The sequence below is a fragment of the Podarcis erhardii genome (assembly GCF_964252035.2).
Source record: "Podarcis erhardii genome assembly, chromosome: 15".
Taxonomy (NCBI): domain Eukaryota; kingdom Metazoa; phylum Chordata; class Lepidosauria; order Squamata; family Lacertidae; genus Podarcis; species Podarcis erhardii.
In genome coordinates, this window is record NC_138505.1 from 17600575 (window position 1) to 17622900 (window position 22326).

General features: G+C 49.1%; 1 protein-coding gene across 10 annotated transcripts in view; it reads right to left on the reverse strand.

The window, feature by feature from the left end:
* Nucleotides 1-22326, reverse strand: part of PC (pyruvate carboxylase) — a 264778-nt gene that overhangs the window by 214735 nt on the left and 27717 nt on the right. The window contains exon 1 of one of the 10 annotated variants that reach the window (XM_081841741.1): nt 1566-1735. The exons of 8 other annotated variants lie outside the window; for them this stretch is intronic. The gene's annotated coding sequence lies outside the window, so the exon portion shown is untranslated. Of the gene's footprint in view, nt 1-1516; nt 1538-1565; nt 1736-22326 lie in introns of those variants that run through there. One more of the 10 variants, XM_081841732.1, reaches the window with a different exon arrangement.

Genomic DNA, 22326 nt, shown 5'->3' on the forward strand with positions numbered 1-22326 from the left:
ATGCTGGGGTTCCCCCAAGCTTCCCAATACTTACTTGTGTGTGTGTGTGTGCCTTGTTTTGGCCATATAAGCACCCACACTCACAGAATCATAGAATTTGTAGAATTAGAAGAGACCTAAAGAGTCATCTAGCCCAACCCCTTGAAATACAGGAATCACAGTTGCAGCTGTGGACTTCAGAAACACAGGAAAGGGTGACGGGTAAATGCAAATTCTGCAGTAAATCTCAGAATACTCAGTGTTAGGGATGCAGAACTGGTGGGGGGCTGTTACCCCCATATGCTGTTTATGGGGTTTCCCAGAGGCATCTGACTAGTTAGAATTCTGGACCCGTCCAGCATGGCAGTTCTTAAGAACATGAGAAGCTTGGACTGAGATTTGGGTGGCCCTGGGTAACTGCTTCTCTCATCTGATTATAATTGCAAAGCACCTCAAGGGCCTCTGGCAAAATTATTTCTTCTAAAAGTAACTAAATCACAGCCAACTTTCATGAAAAAGGTATGACCTCTTGCAGGGGGGGGGGGGAGCGCGTCCACTAAGCTGGTGGCCAAATTGCATCTCTTCAGGGGTTTTTTTTGGTCCAACTCCCATTCAGCATAAGTTGGCTGAACACAGGGAACCCTTCACAGCACAGCTTTGCATCTTATCAAACCAACGCAGAGCTTCATAAAAGATTATGAGTGACGCAGAGACCAAAGGAAGAGTAATGATTCGTTTATTCTCTCGAAGATTCAGGGTAACCCAGCCAAAGGGAACCATGATTGGCAGGGTATTCAGGACAGATAAAAGCCTAAGTATTTATTCACGTAATGCATAATCAGCTTATGGAATTCATTGCCACTAGATGCTGGAATATTCACTAACCTAGATGTCGTTAAGGAACTGTTAGGCAACAAAGCAGGTGAGGGTGAGGAAAGTGAAAAGGGATACAGAAATTGCTTTTTCTGCTATCAAGGACCATAGCTCAGTGGCATGCAGAAGATTCCAGGTTCAATCCCCAATGGCATCTCCAGCTAGGGCTGGGAGAGACTCCTGCCTGAAACCCTGGAGAGCCATTGCTAGTCAGTGTAGACAATACTGAGTAAGACAGGCCAATGGCCTCACTCAGTATAAGGCAGCTTCCTAAAACTTGCAGTCATCCTATGATGTTGGCTCGCAGTAGCTTTGAAGAAGATGGAAGTGAGCACACCAGTGTGAATTTAACCCCAGAGGCATAGGGTGCCTACACTGACTGGCAGTCACTCTCTAGGGTTTCAGGCAGTCCCAAAGACAGGGAGGTTAAACCTGGGGTCTACTGAACACAAGGCAAGCGCTCTCCCACCAAGCTGGGGTCCTCAGAGGTCCAGCAGCAGTTATCGGTCCCATAGAACCTCCATGTTCAAAGGCAGTGTACCTCAGAATACAAACTGTTGAGGACAAACAGCGCAGGAGGCCTGTTGGCTTTGTGTCCTGCCTCTCCGTTTTCCCAATGCGCCGCCTTGGACCCAAGAGACCCACTGTGGTTTGGCCTACTCACGTTCTCAAGACCCCTTCCTTCAAAGCGAGAAACTGCAAATTCTGCGCACCCTACGATGCCTTGAAGAACAAGAAGCAGCCCACGTGGGTCTCTCAACGGAAAATCCGAAAGATACTTCAGCCCTCTGTTTGTGTGTCTCTCTGCAGACTGCAGGCAGAATCCCAGACACGGAAGGACCTGATGAGACTCCCGAACTTTGGCAGAAGTTGGCCAATAGATAAACAAAGACTGATACTGCAGGAGGTGAGCTGGGATCAGCTACCTAGGGAGGAACGCAATCGGTGGTGGTCAGGAGGGTCTTAACCCCTTTGAAAAGGGTTATCAGCTCAGATCATTTATCTCTCTTTCCACCAAACACTTAAGTTTGCAAAGTTCAAGATAACCTTCAGAAGACTCATTTTTTGTTCAGAGGAGAAAGCACTGCGAAGTGCAGGATAACTTTAATCTGCTTATCGACACAAAAGGAAGCACACAGGCAGGCTATGCTGCTCTCAAAGTGGCATCAGCCTACTCCCCAATCTTCCAATCCTAGGCTTCAAAACTTCCAGCATTTCCAGGTCGGGCACAACCCTTCAGCATGCCAGCTGCACAAAAGTAGTTTTGGGGGCCAGCCCGTTTTTCCCACTGGGGTGCAATTCAGAGGAGTTACATGTTCTAAGGAGAAACCAAAATTGTTCATTTCTCCCTTGGCTTTGCTCAATAGGTCAACAATATTTCTCTGAAATCCTATGGAGGTTATGGTACATTACACCTTTTGCCCACCCCCTGGTCTGCTCCACCACCACCATCTAACCTACCAAAGCATCAGACTGACTGTAAAAAAATAATAATAAAATCATAGAATTGTAGAGTTAGAAGGGACCTCCAAGGATCATCTAGTCCAACCCCCTGCAATGCAGGAATCTAATCTAAAGCATCCATGACGGATGGCCACCCAACCTCTGCTTAAAAACCTCCTGAAAGGAGAGATCACAACCTTCTGAGGGAGACCATTCCAGTTTTTTATAACTTTATTTAGTAGGAATATAGGAAGCTTGTCCATCTAGCTCAGTGTTGTCCACACTGACTTGCAGCAGCTTTCCAGGATTTCAGGGAGGGAGCTCTCCCAGCCCTACCAGGAGATGCCATTGGGGATTGAACCTGGGATGCTCTACCACTAAGCTACAGCCGTTCCCTAAAAGAAAAAGAAAAAGCTTAGCCCTTGTGGTTCTGAATAAAGGTCTTATTTTAATAGGAATATAAGAAGCCACCTTATACTGAATCAGACCATTGGTCCATACAGATCAGTATTGTCTACAGTGACTGGCAGCAGGTTCTCCAGGGATTCAGGCAGGAGCCTCTCTCTCCCAGCCCTATCCAGGGATTGAACCCAGCATGCAAAGCAGATTGCTCTGCTACTGAGCTATGGCCCTTTACTGACATTCTCAAATGCAAACAGAACAACTGCCAAGCAAAAACAACAACCCAGACACAGATTGTGATAGCTGAGGCGGATGGGAGCTGTAGTCCAAAAACATCTGGAGGGCATCAGGCTGGTCTTGACTACATACAACTCAGGCTGATAACACATACTGGACTGGATATGAAACATTATTGGAAATCGATGGTAGCATTTCATTCCTTATACCTACCACCCTGCCAGAGCAAATCATGTGCAGTCCAGGGGTGTAACACCAGACACCTCAGTGTTAGTAAAAAAGGTCAAGGGACACCTCCCAGCTTCACACCTTCCATGGTCCACTAAACCCTCCAACACTCTGCCATTATGTGTTGCATTTTTCCGCCAACCCGGTAATGCAAGAATATCAATTTTGCATGGATAATTCTTGGTACACCTCCCACCTTCTGGGTTTCTCAATTTTAGCTGTGACCAAGAAGAAGACTATCAAGCCCTTGGTACCAGCACTGCCAATGGAGTAGATTCAACCTCAGATCCTGAGCGAAGTGACCCAAAGTCTCCTCCTGACCCAATCCCCATTGAGCTCTACTAAGTCATACAGTCTCAATAGACATGAACAGGGGTGGGCAAAGCACCACTGGAGATGCTGTAGAAAAATGGTTCGAGAACAGGGCCCAAGGGCTGCTCACGTGGTCCTGCATCTGCAAACTATCAAATTCCCCAATCTACCACCTACTGAAACCAAGGGGAAAGTGGAACTACCAAACCTCCGAGCAAAATAGGGTCTGTTTCAAGCCTAGCAACTTCTTGAAATAGAAAAAGGAAAATTAACTTCACATTCTGCTTCTATCATGAATTTCATTTTTTTTGTACTACCAAGGGACACATGTGCACATCAAAAGAAACAAAGTGAAGGGGAATTTTACCCTAGGGGTCTAATTCTGCTCTAAATCAGCTTTATGTTGTCACCAGAATTGGAAGATTTTAGAACAGAACTGGACAAATTCACGGAGGAGAAGGCTATCAATAGCTGCTAGCTACAATGGCTATTGTTCCACCTCTGCTGTTGGGAGGCAGTATGCCTCTGAATACCAGTTGCTGGAAACTGCAGGAGGGGCCAGTGCTGTTGCCACTCAGGTCCTGTTTGTAGGCTTCTCACTGAACCATCTGGTTGGCCACTGTGAGAAAAAGATGCTGAATTAGATGGGCCATTGGCCTGCTGTAACAGACAGACTCTTCTTGTAAGTTCTTATGAGTTGACACTCATAATGCAAACTTGGAACACTGATTTCTAATTTGTGTTGTTCTTTTTTGGGGCGGCTAGGCTATTTGGTGTTCACTAGACCCCTTTTAATATTTACTATGAACACAGTATTTCACCAAAGCGTTTTTTGTTCTTGATTTTTGTTCTCTCCTGTTATGAATCCTGTATTTCACCTCTGCTTCTCTTCTGTTTACTCTTCCTGACAGCACAAAACGAGGGATTTAAGTTAACATTGAGAGGCTCAAAGTACTCTAACAGTCTTTGTGTTGTGCTATGTTTTTGGAACAGCCTACCAATAACATCCATCTTTTTTTACATTAAACCGGAGCCATTTTGAAATCAGTCATTAACTTTATTTCCAGCTAGGGCTTCAAAGGGGTCTGCTGAGCCCCAAAAAGCAGATTGATGCTGTCAACAACGGCAAATGATGTTCAGAAGCCAGCTAGGGCAAAACACAGCAGCCAGGATGTTGGCCCAGATCTGCATTGCTGAGCCTATTATTGCAGTGTTATTTGAGCTCTCAGGTCTCAGGTTTGCACCCTGATATCTCAAGGTCTGGGATGCTCCTGACCTGGTAATCCTGTTCCTTCCATATTCGTTTCACCAGTTGGTTGGCAAACATCCATGCCCTTCCCAAAGGCCAATGTTCAAGACGTTCTCATTTCACCAGGAATTTGGACTGTTTTAACTTCGTACCTGGCTACTACAAAGGGTTTTTACCATTGCTGTGGGCTAGGGTCAGGGAGGCTTCTAGTTTGAGCCACATTTGGGGCAGGCTTTCTTATTCCACTCTCCTCAGGTCCATACACAGATATGAATGCCGACCTGAGGATTAAGACACATACTCAACAGAGTAGGTAAGGGCCTAGGTCCATAAGGAACTTACAAAGGGACCCAGGGGGCTGCCTCCTCATTCCTTTATACATATTTAAACTGTGTGGCAGCCTGGCCACAGAGCTGCTCTAAGCAGCTCAAAACATTTTAAAAGTTAAAGGGATAGAGAGACAGGTCCCAGACCACTTTGTAAGTATTTCTTCTTCTTAGAGTGGGCAGAACGGGGGGCAGGGGGTAGGGAGTATGGAATGAAGCCAGCTCAAGATACATTTGCAGACTGAGTTTTGCAGTATTCTCATTGTTTGATTTTACTGCAGGTAGCTGTCTTTAAATGGCTTTGTAAGCAAACAACCAAAGCACAAATGGAAATGTTTGCATTGATGGTCATATTAAAGAATAATAATTTAGTCTTGAGAAGGTTGATTCTGAGGTTTGGGACTTGGGAAGACAGATTTTGATATGATTTTAATTAGGAACTAATGAAAACTTGTCAGTTGACCCAGGACTGTTATGTACAATGGAGGCTTGGTGTGAATTCTTTCGCCCTCCATCTCCTCTGGAGGTTTAAATGCAAAGAACAAAAGCCTATTACCTTCATATCCTGTTAGTGAATTTCCCATAGGAACCTGGATGGCTGCAGGGAGAACTGCATGCTGGACTAGATGGCCTAATCCAGCAAGACTCTTCTTCTGTCCTTCATTCTGCACATTTCAAGAGAGATCGTAGCTCAGGGGTTGAGTGTTCCTGCTACAAGAACACTCTGAAAGCAGAAGAATGAACAGTGCTGGCCCAGGAAAGAATGTAAGAAGAGTCAGCAGGATCAGGCCAATGGCCCTCCTAATCCTGCTGACTCTTCTCACAGTGGCCAACCAGATGCCTGAATGGGAAATCTGCAAGCAAGACCCAAGCACAAGAGGCCTCTCACCTCCTGTGGCTTCCAGCAACTGGTATTCAGAAGCATTACTGCCTCTGACCGTGGAGGAGGAGTCAAGCCATCCTGGCTAGTAGCCATTGATGGGTTCCTCCTCTGTAAATTTGTCTAGCAGTCTGAACTGGTGATACAAGGCCATTTCCAAGGCTCTCATCTTTGGGCCTTTGACAATGGGAGAGAACCATACGCCTGATAGCAGCCAGCCAGGAAGGGGCAGAGACAGTTGTGCAGAGGATGCACTCTCTGTGGCACCCACCCAGACCACGGAAGCGGCAGAGCCTCGCTCACATGCTGGCACATCTCCGTGAGCAATGGGAGTTTCGGCTTTCCTCCAGGTGCCACAGAAATACAAATAAATAGCTCTAATAACCCCGTTGGCTCCCCTCCATCTCCCATCGCTCCAGCGTAGCTGTCAGCATCCGAGAGGAGAAAGAAAAAAATAAACCAGAAAATGCTTTCTCCCTCTTCTCTCCCACCCCCTCCGCTTTCCACCCCTGCAAAATTAAACAGCGAGATGAGAAAAACATAACAAAACAACAAAACGCTTGTCGAGGCTGGGGAGGGTGATAAGCGGTGGGAGGGAGGGGATAGAGAATAAATATTCAAATCTCCACGGCAAGCAATTTATTAAAACTGCCAAGCCGGAAATAAAAAATCAAGGCTTTCTGTGCTAAAAGGTGTCATTCCTTCAAACGGCTGTGGCAGCGTGCTCTAATGAGTGAATTATGGATCAAATCCCAAGGAGCCACATTAGCGTATGGCTGCGCAGAGGACATATTGGAGATGTAATGTGCAGGCTGGGAAAGGGTTGCGCGTGTGTGTGCAAACACATTAAATTCCCTCCCACTGCACAGCGAGATCTATCGAGAGTACAAGTTCCTTCCTGTGCACCAAACTTCCCAGAAAGAGCAACTGCAATAACTGATTAGATTGACTAACAAGGAAAAAAAAAAAAGCTCAGTTGCCTCATTAGGCTGGTTTAAGCCCCCACTAGTGCTGGCAGAATCCAGTCCGTCCTGGAATACACTTGCTGGTTCAACCAGCATATGCAACTCGGCAGGAGAGGAAAGGGCAGACACAGAAAGCCTCTTCATGAGTTACAGCCCAGATGAGATGGGCCAGGCTGGATCAGGGCTGTACCCCCTGGCCCTGGCCCCACTATCATGACCTACTGAGCCATGCAAGCATTAGGGGCTGGAGGTTTAAGTGGGGAGCCCGTTGTAAGCACACTGACTTCTAAAGTGGATTGCTTTATAAGAAGATCGGAAGAATTCATGGTGGGTAAAGTGATCAATGGCTACCAGCCACACTGGAGCCATGCTCTGTCTCCACAGTCAGAGGCAGTAATGCAGTAATGCTTCTGAACCCCAGTTGCTGGAAGCCACAGAGGGGGAGCGATGCTCTTGTTCTCAAGTCTTGCTTGCGGGTTCCCCACAGGCATCTGGTTTGGCCCCTGTAAGAACAGGATGCTAGACTAGATGGGCCATGGGTCTGATCCAGCAAGCTCTTCTTCCATGTTCTTAAATAATCCCCACTCCTGTCTTTCAGCCCCAACACTTTGGCAGTATTGAGGCTGGGCAGGTGGGGATGCAATGGAGGGTTGCGGGCAGCAAACCCAGGCCTTACAAGACTGTAATCAAGTAAAGAATGGAAAACAATATAGCCGATAGAATGTGTCTGCTCTGCAGGTCGAGGGCCCACATCACCTCCCAAAGCAACTTTCCAGGGGCCACATGCCACTGGTGGGGGCCAGAAGCAAAATCAGACAGGACAATGGATATGGCTCTTGGTATTGCCCATTATGCTACAGTCACGGAAAAGCCAGAGGTTTCTCCATGCAGGAGAGCAAGAGGCATTACCATAGTTCATCAAGGACACATTCCATCCAAGCAAAAACACTTAAGGAAGGGGTGGAGCATAGTCAGTGAGGGGTGTGGCCTGGATAGGAGGTGCGATCTGAGGAGAGTCCCAAGGTGTCTTGAATCCTGGGGAGACTTCCTGGGGACGGTGGTGTGATGCAGAGGAGGAGTCACCAATGGGTCATCAATGGCAGCTCCTCTAACTCACCTCACCCCTTGTTCTGGTCTGAGCAGCCCCTCCATGATGCCTCCTTGGAGCTCGGGACACGACACCACTGAGAGCGTTTGCTTATACAGAAGCTGTGAAAGCTCAGGGCTCTGTGTGTGAGTGTGTGTGTGGTGTTGGAGGAGTGGACCATACAAATTAGGCGGCATTTTGTCCAAGTACAATTCAGCACGCTCAACCATCCCCCTCGATGCGGGGGCTTTGCTACGCCACCCTGCCCTGGCAGTCGATCAAACCTTCTGCAGCTGAGGCTCTCGACTCAGGGTCGCGAACTCTGTGCTGGGAATTTTTTTTTACCCAATTCAGTCCATCGACATGCCTTGCCAGCAGCATCTGCATTCTGAAACCTGCACAAAAATTGTGCACATGTAGCAGAACCGTGTAATTGACAGTTGGTGCAGCCAAGTAGCTGAGAGCAGTGGTGTCATCAGGGCAGAATTGGGGGGGGGAGCAGAAGGGGCCCCCAAACGCAGACATGTTTTGAAAGAAGAGGTGGGGAACCTCAGGCCTCTAGTCCTGTCTATCCGGCCCTTGGACTCCCTCCAGACAACATCCCCCCCACCCTCTGCATCCTCCTCAAGTGCTGGTACCCAACTGGGACATGTCCTTGAACCATGACTAAGTCTCTTGCTTGCCTCAGTGGCGAGATGTACTGGCCTTTGCACGGCTGCAAAGTGCCCTGCTGCACAAAGGTAATCCATGGATCTGTACATTTTTGCTCCTGGCCCCACCTACTACTACCATGTGGCCCCTGAAAGGTTGTTTCCAGGGGAATGTGGCCCCCAGACTATCAAAAAAGTTCCCCAGCCTCATCTAAAAAGCTGTAAATGCTGTAAGACCATTAAATCCAAAGATTAAAATGATCACTGCCTAAGAGAGTGAGCTCTGAAATCAGAAACACCCCAGTTCAAGTCCAGCCTCTGCCAAGAACTCACTAGCCTCTCTTTCTTGGCTTGTCTGCCGTGTGTGGAAAATAATATTGGTACTACCTATAGGATTATATGTCAGAAGGCAACTAGGCTGCTTGTGGGGGCAAACTACCCCCAACATAGAACATCGCTTGTGGGATGTGCACTGGCTACCAATTTGCTACCAGGTCAAGTTCAAGGTGTTGGTACTAACATAAAAGGTTCTATATAGCTCAGGACCAGGTTACCGTATTTTTCGCCCTATAGGACGCACTTTTCCCCCTCCAAAAATGAAGGGGAAATGTGTGTGCGTCCTATGGGGCAAATGCAGGCTTTCGCTGAAGCCTGGAGAGCGAGAGGGGTCGATGCGCACCGACCCCTCATGCTCTCCAGGCTTCAGGAGAGCCGCAGAGCCAGCCCCACAAGGTCGGGGGACAGCGGGGAGGCGGAATGCCACCATCCCGCTGTCTCCCGATGTGGTTTGGAGGCTGACGGCGGGGAGACGCGTGCTTCTCCCCGCTGCCAGCCCCGCAAGCTCCGGGGACAGTTGCGAGGCGCACCGCGTCTTCCCGCTGTCCCTGGACCTGGTCTGCAGGCGGGCGGCAGGGAGAAGAGTGCTTCTCCCCGCTGCCTGCCCCGCAATCTCCGGGGACAGCTGGGAGGCGCAGCACGTCTTCCCGCTGTCCCCGGACCTGGTCTGCAGGCGGGCGGTGGGGAGAAGAGCGCTTCTCCCCGCTGCCTGCCCCGCAAGCTCCGGGGACAGCTGGGAGGCACAGCGTGTCTTCCTGCTGTCCCCGGACCTGGTCTGCAGGCGGGCGGCGGGGAGAAGAGCGCTTCTCCCCGCTGCCGGCCCCACAAGCGCCTGGGGGGGGGGAAATAATTTTTCCCCCTTTATTTCCCCCCAAAAAACTTGGTGCGTCCTATGGGCCGGTGCGTCCTATGGGGCGAAAAATACGGTACTTGAGATACTACAGTATCTCAGACCAGGGCTTTTAGTAAGGCTGCTCCTGCCCTGTGGAATAGCATTCCTGTCCAGATATATCAGGTCCTCACTGTCTGCATTTTCCAGAAAAAACTGAAGATGTTTCTGTTCCAATGGGCTTTCCCAGCTGGATAAATGGGTCTCTGCCACAAGTGTCCACTTTTAAACTGTTTTTAATTACAGTATTTTATATGTAAATCGCTTTGAGATAATGGTTTAGAAAGCAATTAATAAATCAACTCTAGTAATATTTTTTAAAAAATTTGAACACATAGACAGACAATATGAATAGTACTTTTGCTATTGCAATTTCTCATACTTCACTCAGTTTTTATTTGCTGCCTTTTGTATATTGTTTTTCATGTCATTATTGATTTAAATAATGTTTGAAAAGTGTTAATTCTTTTTTATTATGCAAGCTTCAAAGAGCACTTCACATATAAATCCGCAAATAAATAAATCATGTTTGGCATAATTGGTTCCGATATGTTTTTATGTAATACATGATATTTTATTGTATGCCTTTTTATTCCACCTTGCCACACAGGAAGCTCAAGGCAGTTGGAATTATTTATTATTGTTTGTCTCCCCATCGTCCCCCCACCTCCCTGGCTAGGCAGTGAGAGGAACTGTGGAGAGAAACTTATTCAGCGACTCCTCTCTGGCATCGATTGCCCACATGAACCTTCGAGCCAACTTTCACAATAATGAGAGCTAGAAACTTCCTTTTTTATTTATGATTATCATTTTTTAATAAAAGTTGATGTTGGCTTTCGTGGCCAACATCAAACGCTTTGCACGTAGCCTTGGGCCATTATAAACCCAACCATACACTTTTCCTGGCTCGGAGAAGCCCCTGTTATCACCTCGGCTCCATCTGATGTTTGAGAGCAAGGTGAGCAAAATGAGAGAATTCTTTAGAATAAGAGAGAGGAAGAGGAAGGTATTAGTCTCACCCTACAGGTACGCAGATATCAAGCGGTCTCATGGGGGGGGGGTGTTGGGGTGAAAATGTGCCTTGCCTGGGACAGCAGCATCCACATTTAAACTGCTGCAAATTGCCGTCTAGACTGTCCCTAGGCCATTCCCTCTTGGCGGTGGCGCTTTAATTACTGCGCCACTTATGATTAGATGGGGAAGTAATTAAGCCAGGCTGGGGAGGGCACGCACTCCTTGCATGCTCTGTTCCCTTTGGGGAGATCCAATCAGAGGGATGCCAGCCCTTCCCTTCTGCCTCCCTTTGATCATCTAATCGAGGACAGAAGAATCCAGCTCACGTTCATGACTAACTAGAGACATGCAGGAAACGGGGCCGAGAGAGCAAATTAAAATCTGCAGCTGAGAACTGCTTAGTACTCTAATCTCATATACCAACACCCAAAAACTACCAGGACTGGGGGAATCACGGTGCACCCACAGACCTGGATACATGTCACCGCGCACCTCAATTAATTTACTTATTAGGCGCATGCATTTCAAGGTTAGGCAGTGAATAAAAGCTTAGGTGCCCAAGTGCCATTCCTCTGGTATGCAGGGGTTCGAGGGCGAGATTTAAAACAGAATGTAAGACTGCTTTTGTCAACATAAGAAGTGCCTTGCTGGATCAGGGCAAAGGCCCATCTCGTTCAGCATCCTCTTCTCACAGTCGGCAGTCAGATGTCCCAAAGGGAAACCAGCAAGCAGGATCCAAGCGCAAGAGCATTCTCTTTACCCCTATGGCTTCTAGCCACAGCTATTCAGAAGCATTACTGCCTCCACGTTGGGGTGGTGGTGTTCAGGTATGTGTGTTGGGAGCATATAATTTAAAACAAGATACCACTTTGATATTGTCTGGAGAGTGAAAGGCAGTATAGAATTAGTTTCATTAGCGAAGAAATAAACCAGACATTGTTTTTGTGCGCTTCTGATTACATCTGCTAACTGGCAAGACGCCTGCCACGGCGGATGGGCAGGGCAGGTGCAGCAAGCAGGCTGGCAACTCACAAGGCCAACCCGTTACAGATGGTTTACAACAAAGATAAAACAATAAGATTATCACCCAAAAAATTAACAGTAATTTTAAACGTCTGAGCAGTTAAAATAACAATAGACTAAAACCAGATTAAAACTTGCATCAAATTTCTAAGCTTCCAGTTCTAAACAGAAGCAGTTTAGTCCTGCTGGCCACATGACCTGGAAAGCTGTCTGTGGACAAACACCGGCTTCCTTGGCCTGAAGTGAGATGAGCGCCACACCCCATAGTCGCCTTTGACTGGACTTAAGTGTCTAGGGGTTCTTTACCTTTTATACCCTTACCTTTTAGTTCTAAAAAAGAATATTTTTGGCAGGCGCCAAAAAGAGTATAGTGGTACCTCAGGTTAAGTACTTAATTCATTCCGGAGGTCCGTTCTTAACCTGAAACTGTTCTTAACCTGAAGCACCACCTTAGCTAATGGGGCCTCCTTCTGCTGCCGCGATGCCAGAGCATGATTTCTGTTCTCATCCTGAAGCAAAGTTCTTAACCCAAGGTACTATTTCTGGGTTAGCGGAGTCTGTAACCTGAAGCGTCTGTAACCTGATGCGTATGTAACCCGAGGTACCACTGTACAGCAAAGGGGCCTGCCCGATGCCAATGGGCAAGGAGTTCCAAACTGCAAGCACTGCCACACTGAAGAATCAAGTTTTTACAAATGTGGGATGGGAATTATGTTCACAGTGGCAGTTCTGCCACCTCTGCAGCCACGAGAGAGAAAGGGCAGGGCAGCTGAGGATTTCCCCAACTTGGTGCCTTCCAGCTGTTTCGGATGGCAAACTCTCTGCAGCCAAGGGAGGTTCAAGGGGGGGTGGTCCTCTCCGGGTACCATTCCAAAGGGGGGTGACAAAATGCTGACCCCTGATTGGCGGCACCCCCCAGGATGCATGCCACGTCCCCTGGGACAAGCGCCGCTCTGGGTACCGGAGCAGGTTGCTTCGCCTCTGTCCGCAGTCCCAGCCAACACGACTGTGGAGGGCCCTTGGTTCAGGAACAGGTCAGTCAGTAGAACATAAGCTTCTGAATCTCAGGGTTGCGGGTTTGAGCCCCACACTGGGCAAAAAAGATTCCTGCACTGCAGGGGGTTGGACTAGATGGCCCTCGTGGTCCCTTCCAACCGCATAATTCTACAATCAGGTGGGATGCGGCCCACTCCAGGAGGAACAAGGCGCTTTCCCTCTCCATCTGGTCTGACTACAGAGCTAGTAGGAGGTTGGGGTGGGGAGGCCAGAACGCCCAGCTCTTCAGAGCCAAAACTATTAACTAAGCCAGCCGGCCAGCCACGTATAATGCCCGTACTGCTGTGCTCAAAGCCACCCCACCTGGCCACGCTTTGACTCTCCGAGCACACACAGATGCTACAATTACCACCGAAATTTGCAATCCATTCGAAGACGGGTTGTTCTCCCCGCACCCCACTCTTTTTATGATGCTGCCAATAATGGCATAGCGGGCAGCAGCCAAGGCAATAAAAAGCTTCTCTTCATTCTTTATTTTTAAATAATTTGCTCGCTCCATAATTCATATATAAATCCATCCTCTCCGTGGTCTGGGATTGAACAGCTGCAGAATAAAAAGAAGCCCCAGAGAAGACCTGCCCATCCGGGCCAGCACCTCCCTAAGCGCTTTTGTCTCTCTGGATTAATGCAAGGCAAGGCAGAGACAGGTGAACCTCAGGCCTCGCAGCCGAGGACAGCACTCAGGGAGGAAAACTGGGCACTGGGATTGGAAGGAGAGAAGGCCCACTGGTTTGCGGTAATGGCCAAAATGATAGAAGGCAGCAGACAATCTAAGCCAGGCTTCTCCAGCCTGGTGCCCTCCACCTGTTTTAAATCAAGATTCTAGTCCTTAGGACTATGAGGATATGCCTAGATTCATATAGGCTCCGTTGCATGCTCAAATCGGAAGGCTGAGTCAGAAAGAAAAGGAGTTTCGTCAGATCCATGCAACAAGAGAGGTGCCTATTCCAAGAGGGTTGGTTATGAAGCCCCCTGGAGAAGGGGGAGAAATGTGCTGGGGCCTGGAGGCCTCCAAAGAAAGGCATCCCTGCGTAAGAAAGACTCCCTCCTCTCCTGCAAGCACTCCCAGCCAATTCCCCGCTTGGCCCTCTGCCTCTTCATTAGTTGCCAGATTGTTGGCCCTCCGGGTAGGAAAGAACTGCCGTTTTCTCTGTAATGCCATTGCCGGAGAAATCTAATTAAACCGTGAAGATTCAGCAACTGCTCCTCTGGGCTGCTGCAGCAGCAGCAGGCAGGGGTGGGCTCATGGCAGGGCCAGAAAACGTCCAACCGGCCCCCAATGATGACAACACCCCATCAAAGAGAGCAGCACACATCCTCTTCGACTGAGCTGCTTAGGGGCCAGGAGCGAACTGATCACCCCCCTGAGCAGCCAGGCTTTGTAATAGAGTTGGCAACAATTAGCAGCGACGGAGGATAAGGCACTTGAGCAATGCGAGATGCGGTTAAGGCTCCGTTCCCTCTGCCTCTCCATGTTGCTGTTTTGCAGAGTTATTCCCATTGCCCTGTAAGATGTTGCAGGACTTCAAGCAACGAGGGCTGATGGGAGTTGGGGTCCTGCAGCATCTGGGGGGCACCATGTCAGTGAAGGCTGCTGTTCTGCATCTTGCACGCACACCCACACCCCACTCTCAGCCTTCATTGAGAGCCAGTGTACAGCAGTGGCTTCAAGCACTGGACTGGACTTGGGAGGACCAGGGTTCAAACGTCCACTCAGCCATGAAGCGCACTGGGTGGCTTTGGACCAGTCACTGCTTTGGACCTTCATGCCTACCTCTTCCTCTCTTATACAAGCTTATCTCTTGCTACCTCTCCCTAACACCCTCCTCCAGCCTCCAGCTTCAGGCAGACCCTCCAAGGACTGTCTTGGGCCCTCTCCTGATCCTGTCTCAAGGACGAACTGCTGCCTGTCTGTCACAAATCTCCAGTCCATCATCAACCAGCTGGCTTTCTCCACAGCATTGCTCCCTCTTCTCCTCTGCTGCGGCTTCATCCTTCCTTTTAAGATTCTACATCGTCTTTTGCCAACTAGGACCCCTTCAAATGTTTTGGACCACAGTTCCCATCAGCTCCAGCCAGCATGGCCATTTTGGACTCCCATCAGCCCCAGTCCAAATGAGCCATTATGGTAGAACAGATGGACTGAGTCAGCCCAGGATCTGCCGGATCCTGGGCTGGGCATACTGCCACCACTTGGTTGATTTGCCTATCCTCCACCCCTACCCTGCTCACCCAGCCTTCTGCCCCAGATGGGAGGAGCAGCTGGACTGTGAACACAATAGTGGCTGCACCACAGCCCAGCTCTAAAGACTAGATTACAGCCTGAGATCCTTTGGATTGATCCTTTGGATTGGCACCCACAGAAGAAGAAGAAGAAGAAGAAGAAGAAGAAGAAGAAGAAGAAAGAAAGAAAGAAAGAAAGAAGAGGAGCACAACAGGTTCCCCCCTTAAAAAATGTTGATAATTTAATTATTGTTATGCCTAAAAACCATAGATAGCAACTGTCATTTGGGAAGAGGCATCCCTTTCTTCTTCACCTACACAGGAAGAGGGAATGCTTCTATAATGATGTCTGACACATCATATCCAGGCTCCATGTAAAACAGAAGAAAGCACTCTTTTCATCTTTAAAAAATATTGTCTTCTTCATAGACAAATATTTGCAGATCTAGTCAATTAACCACTCCAAACTTGTACAATCAATCACCTAAGATTCCTCTAGGCTGCTGGCAGAAAGAAACTGGATTTTAGATTAACGCCTTTTCTTTCTCCTGAGTAAAACTGTGCTGAATGCCAGCACTGCCAGCTGAACGTCCCAGCTTAAAATACACCCCCCCCCCCGCTAAAGAGGAACCAAGCGCACAAACCACAACACACCCTGAGCTGCTGACAAATCAAAAAAGGCTGCTTATCTGTTGGAAGATGCAGACAGATGAAAGGAAGTACTTTTGCATGCAGCAGATAGTTAAACTATGGAACTCACTTCTACAGTAGGCCGTGATGGCCACCAATTTGGATGGCTTTAAAAGAGGTAGTTAAGGCTACCAATAGCTACTAGCCACAATGGCTATGGAGGCAGCAATGCTTCTGAACACCAGTTGCTGGAAGTCACAGGAGGGGAGAGAGCTCTTGTGCGTTAGTCCTCCTTGCTGGTTTCCCACAGGCCTCTGGTTGGCCACTGTGAGAGCAGGATGCTGGACTAAATGGGCCATTGGCCTGACCCGGCCGGCTCGTTTTATGTTCTTATCTGTGCCATGTGAGAACGACACAACCAGATCAGCGCCACGATCCAACTCTGTTTGCAGAAGCCCTCGACACCAGAGTGCCGCAGCACACGCAAGACGCATCATCACTCACTCCTAGGCCACAGACATGTTTTATTATAAGCAATTGTCGCTGCCTTGCCGCGATGGTGGGAATTGATGGAGAATGAAACACGCAACGAGCTCATCAGAAACTCTCCAGGGGCTGAACGGGAGGGGGAAGGCAGACGGAGAGAGGGGCTTGCAATGAGTCCCTGGAACTGGCTGACAACAACAGTTCTTGCAGGCAAACACAGAGATCCAGAGAGGTCGGTGCGTAAGGAGCATTGATTAAGCAGGGAGGCAACGATTGCTAGTCACAGATATTAAGACGTCTCCATCAAGGCAGCCACACTCCTCTGAAAAGGAAGATAGGATATCTCCGCCGTGTTGGAGGCAGGAGAAAAATGGGAGATGAATCACACACAAGGCATTAAGGTTGTCCGGGGTGTGGGGGTGGAGATTAGAGCTGTCTTGCTTGGCTTTGGTCCCTACTCTAACCATGTTCTGATGTCCCAGATTTGATTACACCATGCAAATTAAGATTAAGATGTCTTCCATCATGAGTCCCGAGGAGACACTGGCCAAGTCAGGATGAGCAGTGGGTGGAGTTGGGAAGGGCCCCGCGGGATGGAACAGGCAGCGTGGCAACAGAGGAGTCACCCCAAGAGACGTTATGGTCAAGGAGTCGGGTCCTGAGGAGGGACCCAGTGGCATATTGCCCCAGCACTCTGCCCCATCCCCTCTGACGTCCCCCAGGTGCACTGTACCCACTTCAGCCCCGGCTCCTGTGCCAGCCTCACCTCTGGCACAACTCGGGCCTGCCCCCATCCCATCCTCTCAGGAGAAGTCCACCACCCAGTCTCATTCAGAGCTGGTGCTAATGCCCCCTCCATCATCGAGGACTTGGAGAAACCAGCACAGGCGTAAACAGACAGCTCAGGTGTAGACCACCAGAAAGAGCTCCTGCTCGTTTGACCATTCCAAAAGAACATCCTGCTTGCTGCCCTAAAGTTGTGCCCACCCCCTTCCCATATAATGTAGGGTAGTTCGCTGCTTCAATGTTTTAGCTTGCTTAGCACTGCACGGCACCTGTTGTCCCTTTGAACCCTCTTTTGCTTGTGTACCATACCAATTTGAGCATTAAAAGATTTCAGCAGAAAACACAGCACAAGCTCGAGTTCTTCACCCTCCAGTGACAGCCAAGGCACATGAGTCTTAGGATCCCCTCCCTGGCACCACTGATCCCAGAAGTCCTGGCAGCAAAACTGGACAAAGGCCAAGGATTATGGAAATTGTAGTCTGAGGAGGAAGGCATGATGTTATATTTGCTCTGCAGTTTGTTTGCTTCTTAAATATCAGCCTACCCCAACCTTCCTCCTCCAGATGTTTTGGACTACATCTCCCATCAGCCCCAGTGTCTCCATCAGCCCAAGCATCATGCAGTCTTGCTGACTGGGCAGATGGGAGCTGCAGTCCAAAACATCAGTCCCACCCACTTCCAGCATGTGGTCCATGGAAGGCTGCCTATGGTTATAACGGCCTTTGCGCTAAAAGGTCACACACACCAACCGCTTAAGAGGAACCATCCTGTTCCATCGTTGCCTTTATAGGCACCTTAACTTTACAGAAGTTTCACAGTCCAGATCTTCATTTAAATCTAAAGATCAGTCAATGCCAGACAGAGGAAAGGTTAAATCAATTACAAATAATCGATCTGCTGGCAGCTTTAATCTTCGCATCCTTGGCATTAGAGCCAAAGCAAGTTAAGGGCTGAGTTGATCCTCCCAAGACAAAAAGAAAAAGCCTCAAGCTGCGCCTAAACACTCGCCTTCAATTTGTCAAGAGCTCTCTGCACAGCTGCAGAGATTCCCGCCATGAGAATGCTGTACCTTCTAGTACCTCTTACTTTCTATCACCTGGACAGATAAGAGGGGCTGCCGCTGGGAAGGCAGGCTCAGCGGAGATATCAGGGATGCATTGCAGAAAGAAAGAGATAAAACAGGGAGATTAAGAGGACAGCAAAGATGGAGTTTAAGGAGGCAGGCTGGAGAATAGATACTCAAAAGGCAGAGGAGTCTGCATCGGAAAGAGTCAAGATGGAAGGCTGAAGCTATGCAGGAGGGAATGAGGAGGTGGGAGTGATAACCCTGGATGTGAGAAGATACTTTAAGGTTCCCACTCCACCCTGCCTTGTAGGGATATGTCAATTCTGCAGGAGCTGCTGGGGGGACAAGGCCCTGGAAGTGGTTGTGGGTGCTCAAAAGCCGATGCCTACAAACCGTGCATTTTTAAATGGGACTCAAGTTTCTAAACCTCATGGCCACAGAGCAAAGCCTGGGAGGATGTGGGCAGTCAATGCCTGCTGAGAAGCCAGAGAAGGGAGGTCCAAATAAGGTTTATACTGGCTGAGAGTGGGGTTGAGGAGCCCTTGCCCCTCTTATGATCAAATAAAGAAGAATGTGTAAGGAGAAAAAAAGGAAATATGCAAATTAGCACTATGCAGATCATTTATTCTGGTAGCTGAGTCATGCTTCTCTCTGCTTGGATTAAGGACCTGAGCGAAAGACTGAAAATGTGTTGAAGCACTAAGTAGATGCAGCTCCTTGTATAAAAGGAACAGAGGATGTTGCCTTCTGGGTTTCAGGCACAGACCCTCTTCCAGCCCTACGTGGAGATGCCCCCTGGGAAGTGGACCTGGGACTTTCTGCATGCAAAGCAGATTATCTCCCACAGAGCAATGGCCCTGCTCCAAAATGAAGATTTCAGTATCTCTTGCCTCTCCTACACCACCATGGGGCTAACAGTTCCCTGTCTCAGCACCTGCACCAATAGCTAGCCATGACGGTCAGAGGCAGCAGTGCTTCTGGTGGAAGCAGTTGGTGGAAACCACAGCGAGGAGAGGGGTCTTGTGTTCAGGTCCTGCTTGCAAGTTTCCCATGGTTGGCCACTGTGAGCCCAGGAATGGACTAGATGGGCCTCCTTTGTCCTGATCCAGAAGGTGGTTCTCGTGTTTTCTTCTGCACTTCGTGCAGTGCAGAGTTAAACTATGGAACCCACTCCCGTAGGAGGCAGTGATGGCCACCAACTTGGATGGCTTCAAAAGATGATTGGACCAATTCATGGAGGAGAGGGCTATCGATGGCTACTAGCCCCAATAGCTATGCTCTGCCTCCATGGTCAAGAAGCAGCAATGCTTTTGAATACCAGTTGTTGGGAATCACAAGGGGGCAGAGATGCTGTTATGCTCAGGACCTCCTGGAGGGCCTCCCATTGGGGCACTGGGTTGGTCACTGTCAGGACAGGTTGCTAGACTAGATGAGCCATTGACCTGATCCTGCAGACTCTTCTTATGCTCAACACTAGGTGCTGCTTATGGTCAAGCTCTGCCACTGAACCACAGGCTTGCTGACCACTGGCCCACTGGAGCCTAGTTCCATCTTCCTCTGCCCGCTCCTCAAGACCTCACAGCAACCCTGTCACCCAAGAGCTGCCCAGCTGTAGATGGTGGGGACTGAGACTGGGGCAGATGCAGTGTCCTCTTTGCTCTGCTGCTCCCTACCGGTCCTGAAAAAAGGAACTTGCAAAGTGTCTGAAGATTTAAAATAAAAATGCAGCAACTAAGCTTTTTTTTTACCTTTCCCTTGGAGCTGCGCTTCTGATGAGGCTTCGGTTAATTATCCACTGAGCTGTTTGCGCAGTGGGGGCCCAGTTACAAATTAAGCAGAGCGCCTCTTGCCGCTGTGAGGGGTCAAGGCTGGCAACAGTGGCACTTCGGAAACTAAATATTTACAAGCCAGATCTGTGCCCCTGAAACGCAGCCACCCTGACCCAGAGCCCCCGGGTCCGCTTCCCACAATTCACAAGTAATAATTATTAATAATAGAGGCCAGTAGGCGAGTGGATCAGAGAAGGAAGGCGGGTTTCAAGGCAGGGTAGGAGGCCTCTATTCTGAGGAAAAGAAGCCGTCCTCAATTTTTAAGAATTGCCTTGCTGCATTGGGTCCAAAGCCCAGAAGTCCAGCTTCCTCTTGCCTGCGATCTTATGATTAGGGTGTCAGGCTAGGAGACCTGGGTTCAAATCCCCACTCAGCCATGAAGCTCATTTTGGGACCATCACCAGCTGTCAGTCAAGCATACCTTGAAGGACAGTTGAGAAGACAAAATGGTGAGGTGGAGAAGGGCAGCGCATGCCATCTTGAGCTCCCAGGAGGAAAGAGAGGATAGAAAGGAAATAAGCACATGAGGAGTGTTCTCCTGGATCAGGCCAAATGTCTTCCCAATCCAGTTTCCAGCTTTCCACAATGACCAGCAAGCAAGCATGACATGAAGGCAAATTACTACAACAGCTGGCATTCAGAGATAGAGCACTCCTGGACATGGAGTCTCCATTTAGCCAACAATTCTAATAATAGCCTCTAATAAATCTCTTGCCGCTACTACTCTCCCCTTTGAAAGCCATCTAAGCCAGTGGCGATCAGCATAGTTTGTGGAAAGAGTTTCTCAACTTATAAGAATGTACAAAGAGTGTACTGGATCAGGCCAAAGGGAGCCCCCCATTAAGTCCAGCATCTTGTTCTCACAGTAGCCAACCAGATGCCTCTTCTTGGAATCCTATAAGCAGGACCCAAGTCAAGAACCCTCTCCCTTCCAGGAACTGGCACCCAGAAGCTGCCTCCGACTGTGGAAGCAGAGCAGAGCCATCGTGGCTAGTAACTCAATCACCCTTTGTGGGGAAACCTTCCTTTCATCAGTCCAGAGCTTACTGCAAACACGTAGCACTGGGTGACCTCGAATTCCAGCATTTACAGGAGAGGGACTGGGGAAAGGGGAGAGAAAATATCCCTTCCACTTCCTCCACAGAATAACACCCACACAAGTATTTTGCAGGCTGGCTCAATCTGCAAGAAGACTGAAGCCCTCCCACGGCTAGTGCGCGCTCTCTCTCTCTCTCTCTCTCTCTCTCTCTCTCTCTGCCTGCCGGCCCTCCCTGCTTGCCGCTCTTCCAGCCTTTGGGAGACTTCTGCAGTTTCTCGTTCCAGAAAGCCGCTCTCCCGTGCACCAGTGTTATTAAGCTTGTGCTATTAAAAAACCAGAGAGCAGCACAAGGAGCCAAGAGCTCCTCTCCAGCCAAAGACTTTTCAGTACTGTACATGTGTTTTATCCTCCAATTTTGCCCACGGGAAAAATATTTTTGGGGTTGCACCTTACCTCGGATGATTTTTTTTTTTAACAGGCCAACCCAGGAGCTGTGCTCACCCTGTGTGTGTGTGCGCATGCGCGTGCAAAGAGACCCAGCAGGCGACTCAGGATATGAATCCCTGGGGACCTGTGCCCCCCCCACTGAACTCTGGACAACTGCCCTCCCCACCTTCCAATAAACTGCTCACAAGGGAGACAGAGGGGTGCAACTGGTTCGCTCACATTTCCAAGGCACATGCCGTTGGGAGATTAACCAGGCTAGCCACCAGGGGCCCAGCAGGAGGAAGCAGGGGCTAAAGAGAGAGGCAAGGATCTCTCTGGTTAAGAAGAAACAGATCTGTCTTGGGTGTAACCAGACTGAACTTCATTCAGGGCCAGGCGCTTTGAGTTCTCCAGGTCAAAGGGTGAAATTGGAAACCATCCACTGCCCAGCTGTCCCTGTCTTCTGTCCCATCCTCATAGGGATTCTGGAACAGAATGGATTGTTATGTTTTCGCTGCGGACACCCAGAATCCAGGCCCCCAGCTTGGTCTATCCCTGATGTCCTCCAGATGTTGTCCAACTACATCTCCAGTCAGCCCCAGACGCGCTGTAAGGGAAGCCTGAGCGCTTGGAGGGGCTGCCTCACATCACACAAAGCCACCGGGCAAGATGACTCCCTCATGCTTTCCTTTGGATCCACAGTTCTATAAAGGCTAGGGCAGCCTTCCCCAACCTGGTGCCCTCCAGATTACAAATTCCAGGCTGGAAGCTGATGGGAGTTGGGCCCAAACTTCTAGAGGGCACCAGCTGGAGAAGGCTGGGCAAGGCAGGTGCTTCCTGGGTGCTCACAAACAAGGCATGGAGGAAACAGCCCCTGCTATTCAGATGTAGA